Raw genomic sequence first — 7,402 nt, forward strand, 5'->3', positions numbered from 1 at the left:
TGCTGAAGACCTGGCTGTGAAATGTATCTGCCGTGAGCCACCAGCCAGTGCTGGCTCACCCTCAAGAGCAACCTGAAGGAGTCCCTGGGGCACCTACGATTAACTTGCTCAGCTGCTGATCGGAAGGTTGGTGGTTTGAGCCTGCCTAGGAAACTCTGGTGGCATAGTGTGTTCCGTGTGGAGTTTCAGGCCTCAAGGTGGGCAGCTTGAAACCACCAACCAGCTGCTCATCAGAGAAAGATGGGCTCTCTACTCCCGTAGAGTTATACTTACTTTGTGCTTAACCATCCGTGCAGTCCTCAAACAGACCCTTCTACTCTGGTCTCTGTTCGTTTTCAATCCAGGACAGAGTATTTTATTTATCTTCTTAAACAAAACCAGCTTACAAGGGTTTGGGGGAAGGGTGTTAAGGGGAGGGTTAACAGGTAGTTTTGAGTACAAAGCACGTTGTTTTGGTAAAGTGATTGGAAGGCTTTGAAATGCAGTGGCAATAATTTAGGATTTGTGTGCAACATAGTCACTTAGGTTAGCTCTCACGACCTTTTCCAAGTGTTAGGGTTTTACCTCTTGGCTCAACTTTGTTAACTAATGTTTGCCCAGAGCTTCCCTTTTGCTTGCATTTTCAAGCGTGTCGATAGGACGTTGGGGTTTTTTTCTTTAAAGTTTGACATCCTTCATTTTTATTCATTAAACATGATTTGTTTTTATTGGCTTTCCAGAGATCTGTAACTTTTCTTAAAAATAGTCTTCTGGTTTTGTCTATTAGCTAATGGTTTGTTTTCTAATTTGTTATTCTGATTTCTCTTTTAAAGCCCTTTCTGAGCTCAACTGGCATATTGATGTCTAGCCCTTGGAAATGGGCATCGTGTTTGGCAGAGTAGAGGGTCAGTTAACACAAAGGAAGGATGAACCCTTCCTGCAAAATGGGCTCAAACATCGCAGTGACCATGGGGAGGGAGGGCACCAGACCCGGCAGCGCTTCCTTCTGGGGTACAGAGGGTCACGACCAGGTCCACCGCAACTAGCAACAACATTTCCTTAGGTGGAATGTATGTATTTCAGTTTGGTTTAAGAAAGTACTTCTACCTTATTAAAAAAATAATGAACTCCTGAACCATAAAGGGTGGGGGAAAGTTATTTTAGAATGCAAAGCACCATTCATTAAGTTAGGACAAACATCAGCCTATGAGAATCTATTTGCAATCCCAAACTTCCACAAACCAAGAAGAAAACTAGAGAAACACCCACAGGTCCAGAGTCAAGAACCAAAGACCACTTCTGAAGAAATGCAAACTGTATATTAATATACGTACAAAGACACCCTGCTGCCAAAAACTAACCATCTTTTAAACCATGTACTTTTTAAATGACTTCTAAACACACAGAGCCAAAGAAAAAGTTGCTAAGATTATTTTTAAAGGGGATAATCTCTCTCACCTGGCAGCTTTTTAGAGAAAATAAAAGTATTCCCAAAGCAGTTTCCCCGAGGCAGCCAGACCTTGAGGACGAAACACCCTTGCAATTTAAGGCGAGTTCCACTGCTCTGTGCTGCTCCTGTGTGAATCACCCTCTTGATTGAGTAATTGAAATAACACGGAGTCTCGTGGGGGGGCCGGGGGCAAGTTCCACCCCTCAGATTCATTTGCTTTTTATCTTCATTAACCCAATGACTTTCAGGCTTTGCAGAAACTCCTCAGAGAGGCTGGAGGCAGCAGCAGAGACTTGGCAGGTCCCAGGTCTAAACAGTGTTAGGTGTTTTCTGGTTAGCGCCACCTCCTCCAGCAAAAAAAGAATAAAAATTAAAATCCGGACCGGAACAGTGCAACCAGGGAGCAAAGCCAGGGGCACGTGTGGAGGTCAAGCACAAGCAGTGGCGGGAGACCCGGTCGGCCCTGGCGTCCGCTTGGCCCGCTCAGGGAAGGTAGCTCGGGCTACCACACACTGGTACCGGAGGACCCACTTTGCCTGGGCTCTTGAGAAGGACAGAGTCCTGGGTTCTCGCTGGGAAAGCACAGGGACGTGGGTCTGCCGGGGAAGCGGAGTGGGCATCTTTCTTCAGCAAGCCCCCGTCCTTTCCGGCAGAAACTCCCGGTGGTGCCACGGGGAGCCCAGGCCAGCTGCTGTCTGCTCCTGCAATGATGGCGTTGGGAAACCTGACAGCAGGTCGCTGTGAGGCAGAATTGGCTCGATGGCAGTGGTTTATATGGAATTTGTAGGAAAAGTGGACACATTTTGACCGAGTTCAATATGAAAAGATTAAGTCCACCATGTGGGCAGAGATATTAAATCCTTGTTGGCATAACAGGTCACCTCCTATTGTCAGCATCTTTTATGTTTTGGTATCTGTAAGTGAGAGGTTGGAACTTGCCTCCGAACATCAATTTGTCTTTGAAATTTAAATTGTTTTAACAGCTTTACTGACATATCATACAATTCAATAGTTTAAACGTGTAAAAAGAGTTGTGTAATCACTACATCAACTTTTGAACATTTTCTTCTCTTGTACTCATTAGCTCCCCATTTCCCTCCAACTTCCCCTGCCATAACCCTAAGAAACCATGACTCCGGCTCCTGTCTCTGTAGATTCACGAACCTCATTTTGTGTTTGGACAGTTTGAAATATGGTTTACGCATCCCAAATGCAACCATTTACAAGCACACAACCGGGCATGGAACAAGGAAGCTGGCACGTTTGGAGCCTGGTGCCGGCCGGGGTATTGAGAGTCCGGGACTGCCCAAAGGCAAACCCGTCCCGGAGGAAGGGCAGCCCCAGTGCTCCTTGGGGATGAAGTCTCACTCACACACTGGGGACAGGAGAAGGACACGTGCCTGGTCAAGGAGAGGAGCAGCGGAAGCGAGGAAGGCCCGCAGAGAGATGGACCGACACAGTGCCCGCGGCGACGCGCTCGGACGCAGGCCCAATGGTGAGGGTGGCGCAGGCCGGCGGGCTTCGCTCCGCTGTGCACTGGGTGCCACGGATCAGGCCCGACTCCTAACAGCCGCGGAGCGAAGGCCTTCCTCCCTCACCACGGTCTCATCCACTTAGACTGGAAGCCCCTAGTGCCCTTCACCAAGTCCCTGCAGCCACCGAAGCCCCTAGTGCCCTTCACCCAGTCCGTGCAGCCACCGTCGGTCCGGCTCTGACTGTGGCTGTGTATGCGTGCTTCCACGGAAGCGCATGCAGTGGGGTGGTGCTCATGCACTGGGCTGCTGCCAGGGGGAAAAAAGGGGCTTTCTGCCCCATATAGAGTTACAGTCTCAGCGAGCCAGTCAGGGTGCAGGGTAGCAGCGATGAAAGAGATACAACTTCCCTCTAGTTCTTAAATGCTACACACACCCCCTTCCACTATCATGATCCCAGTTCTACCTTACATTTCCGGCTAGACCAGAGCATCTACACTGGTACAGATAGGAACTGGAAACACAGGGAATCCAGGACATATGAACCCCTCAGGACCAATAATGAGAGTGGCCATACAGGGAGGGTGGAGGGAAGGTGGGGTAGAAAGGAGGAACCGATCACAAGGATCGACATATAACCCCCTCCCTGGGGGATGGACAACAGAAAAGTGGGTGAAGGGATATGTTGGACAGTGTAAGACATGATAAAATAATAATAATTTATAAGTTACCAAGAGTTCATGGGGCGGGGAGGAAGGGGGAAAATAAGGAGCTGATACCAAGGGCTCAAACAGAAAGCAAATGTTTTGAGAATGATGATGGCAACAAATGTACAAATGTGCTTGACACAATGGATGTATGTGTTGATGGTGATAAGAGTTGCATGAGGCCCCAATAAAATGACTTAACAAAAAGAGTTACAGTCTCAGAAATCCATAGGGACAGTTCTGCCTTGTTGGTATCCACTCTGGTAGTGGTTAGCTTTGGATATTTGGAATGTGCCACAGAAATAAAAATATACCGTCTGTGGTTTTGTATGTGACTTCTTGGGGATGCTCTTTGAAGCACAAACATTTTGAATTTTGATTACATTTTCCTCCCAATGCTTGTGCTCCTGGAGTCCGAGCTAGCAAGCACTGCTGCGTCCTAGGACACAGAGATTGACGCCCATGTGTCCTCCTGCGGGCTTTAGCTCTGACGTTCGCCTTCATTCAGCTGCGACTGCTTTAGAATTAATTGTGTATATTGTGTGAAGAAGTGGCCCAACTTCATTCTTCTGTGTATGGATAGCCAGTTGTTCGGCACCATCTGTTGAAAAGACTCTTGTCAAAAATCTTGTCACAACACTGATCATAAAAGTGTTCCATTCCGTTCTCTGTTCCGCTGTGAATGCTGAGATCCATGTTTAGTTTTATAAGCTTCTCTGGTTTTGTTTTCTTTGTTTCACTGGCTCACAATTTTTTTCCTGTTTGTCATGGATATGTAAGAGTGGAATATTAATACATTTCAGTTTAGTTCTGTAATGGCTGGATTCCCCCCTCCCGCCGCCTAAAACAATTAAAAGATGAAATAAATTGATCATAAATGTAAAGGGTCCCCCCTCCCCCATCCTTTCTGGACTCTTAATTTTATTCCATCAATTGAGAAGTCTATCCTTTTAGTGGTTATGCATTGGGCTGTGATTTGCATGGTCGACAGTTCAAAACCAGCAGCAGCATTAAGGGAGAAAGACTTGGAGTGGCAGCTACATAATCTCCTGTCACTTTGAGTAAAGGGGGGCAGTCTAGCTTGTCCATCAGGTCACAAGATAACAGCCACCAGGAGGATTCTGGGAACTTCCTTTTTTACTTCTGGGAAGAGGACCACACTCTGTTTCACATTCATGTGGACAAGCCACATGGAGCCATGCTGATGGCAGCCAGAGCCCTGGAGCTGGAGGAGCCAGTGGAGACCCACACCAGTGCTGAGATGGTTCCACCGCCACTGGATCCACAAGACTTTCCACCCACTGGCCTGTGATCTTCCAGAATTTGGCATCATTTCATGTACGGCATGAGTCTAAAGAGGAATTTATCGACTAGTATTGGACATGTGGGCTAATATCAGACTTATGGACTTGATCTGGACTAGGTTGGGATGTTTTCTTAATATATAATTCCTTCTTGATAAAAAGTTCTCTCACATATATATGAGTGTCTCTGCTTCTAGTCAACCCGGACTAAAACACTGAGGTTTCTACTCCTATAAACAGGTACAGTCTGGGAAACCCACGGGGGTGGGTGGGGGGCACGAGTCAGCGTTGACGCAATGGCAGGGAGTTATTGTATTAGAGCTTAAATTCTGAGTACTGAGTTTGCAGGGGCGCACAGAGGGATCCCGAAATCCACACAGATTCAGCCTCTAGGAAGTTCTTTCCCACTGTTGACCCGCAATGTGAGAATCTTGGCCCTCAGGCAGCGTGTGCTTTAAAGTGGCTTGCCACCACTTCTCCAGCCGTCATGGCAGGCAGGGCAGCCTCACCCTCAGACTTGCCCTTGATGGAAATTAGGTTACTAGGGCCTCGTAGTTAGGAGTCATACCCTGCCTGTTCTAGTCTGAGGGCCCAGAACCAGTCTTGTAAGCTTTTCTGATCTGCAGTGTCACACACACCTGCTGAGGGTCCCTTTCTGCTTCTGTTGTCCGGCCTGCAACTGTGACGAATGGATCTGCTCCAACCGTGCATTTTCTTGGGTCTCTGCATCCTATTTAAGTGGCCTGTTTCTGTGACTCTTCGGACACCCTGATGGCCTCGTGCTGATGGTCTCCCTTCTCCGATGACTTGTCTTTGTCCTATTTAAAACTGAGTAAGTTATATGGGAGTTTGGGGTCTCTTTCTTCCCTGAGGGCACTAAACAGTATTATTATAACTTTGTAGCAGCTTTTGAAATCGAGAAGTGCAAGTCCTCCAACTTTATTGTTTTTTGAGATTGTGTGGGCTATTCTGGACCCCTTGCCTTCTCATATGAATTTTAGGATTAGTTTGTTACTTTTTGCAAGAAGGGTAACTGAGATTTTGATAAGAATTGTATTTATAGAACAATTAGAGAGGTATTGACATCATAGGAATATTGTTTCCCCATCCATTAGCATGGAATGGCTTTCCATTTATTTAGGTCTTCTATAATTTCTTTCAATGCTTTTCAGTTTTCACTGTGCAAGCCTTGCACTTTTCTGCTACATTTGTTCCTGTGGAGTTTCTTTTTTTTAAATCATTTTATTAGGGGATCATACAATTCTTACCACAATCCATACATACATCAATTGTGTAAAGCACTTTTGTATATTCATTGCCCTCATCATTCTCAAAATATTTGTTCTCCACTTAAGCCCCTGGCATCAGCTCCTCATTTCCCCCCCTCCCTCCCTGTTCCCCCCTCCCTCATGAGCCCTTGATAGTTTATAAATTATTATTTTGCCATATCTTGCCCTGTCCGACGTCTCCCTTCACCCACTTTTCTGTTGTCCGTCCCCCAGGGAGGAGGACACATGTAGATCCTTGTGATCGGTTCCCCGTTTCCACCCCATCCTCCTCCACCCTGCCGGTATCACCACTCTCACCACTGGTGGTGTTTTAGTCTTTCAATGCTATTGTGCATGGAATTGTTTTCATAACGTCATTTTCATCTTGTCTACTGCTAGCGTTCAATTGATTTTTGTACATTGATCTTATATTTGGCCACATTGCTGAATTTGTTTAAGTTCCCTCTTAGTGTTTTCTTCTGGATTCTTTAGGATTTTCCAAATATGTGTGGGCTTCAAATTATTCATGAGAAAATTCCATTATTTTTCTATTCCACTTTCCCATGATCTTTTTGAAGCTGTCATGTCATTTATGCATAGTTTTACTTCTTAACATAATTTTTAAAATAGTTTTATTGGCATATAATTCACACATCATATAACTCAATAATCTTAGGAAGAGTTGTACAGTTATCGTCACTATAAATTTTAGAATGAACATATTTTGTTAATAGCAGGCTTTTCCTTTGCAATAAACTCACTGCCATCAGAGTGGATTGCAAATCACAGTGACCCACAGGACAGGGTAGACTGCCCCTGTGGGTGTCCAAGACTACGAGAGTGGATCGCCTCCTCTTTCTCCTGCAGAGTAGGCTGGTGGCTTTAAACTGTTGACTTTTACCCACTCCTCCACCAAGGCTCCTCGTGTTTGAAATAGCTACAAGTAATTCCTGATCAAAACATATCATTACCTCTTCAAATTCTTTTTTTCTTCAATTAACTGTGTTGACAACAGCAGGCAATAATATACTTCAAAACTTCAAAGGTAGTGTGGTAGTTACGTAATTTCATGTCAGCCTGATATAAAATTGTAGGGATGGAGTCCAGCCTGTCAATCGGGTCACTTCTTTCTCTGAGAAGCAGCTGCTGATCTAAGGACCGCAGCCGGTGTGGGTGTGTAACCAGCACTTGCCCAATACCTCTTGCTGCTTTGAGCCATCGA

This window comes from Echinops telfairi, unplaced genomic scaffold (genome assembly GCF_000313985.2).
Source record: "Echinops telfairi isolate 266 unplaced genomic scaffold, ASM31398v2 ScPeMD7_5;HRSCAF=22, whole genome shotgun sequence".
NCBI classification, from domain to species: Eukaryota; Metazoa; Chordata; class Mammalia; order Afrosoricida; family Tenrecidae; genus Echinops; species Echinops telfairi.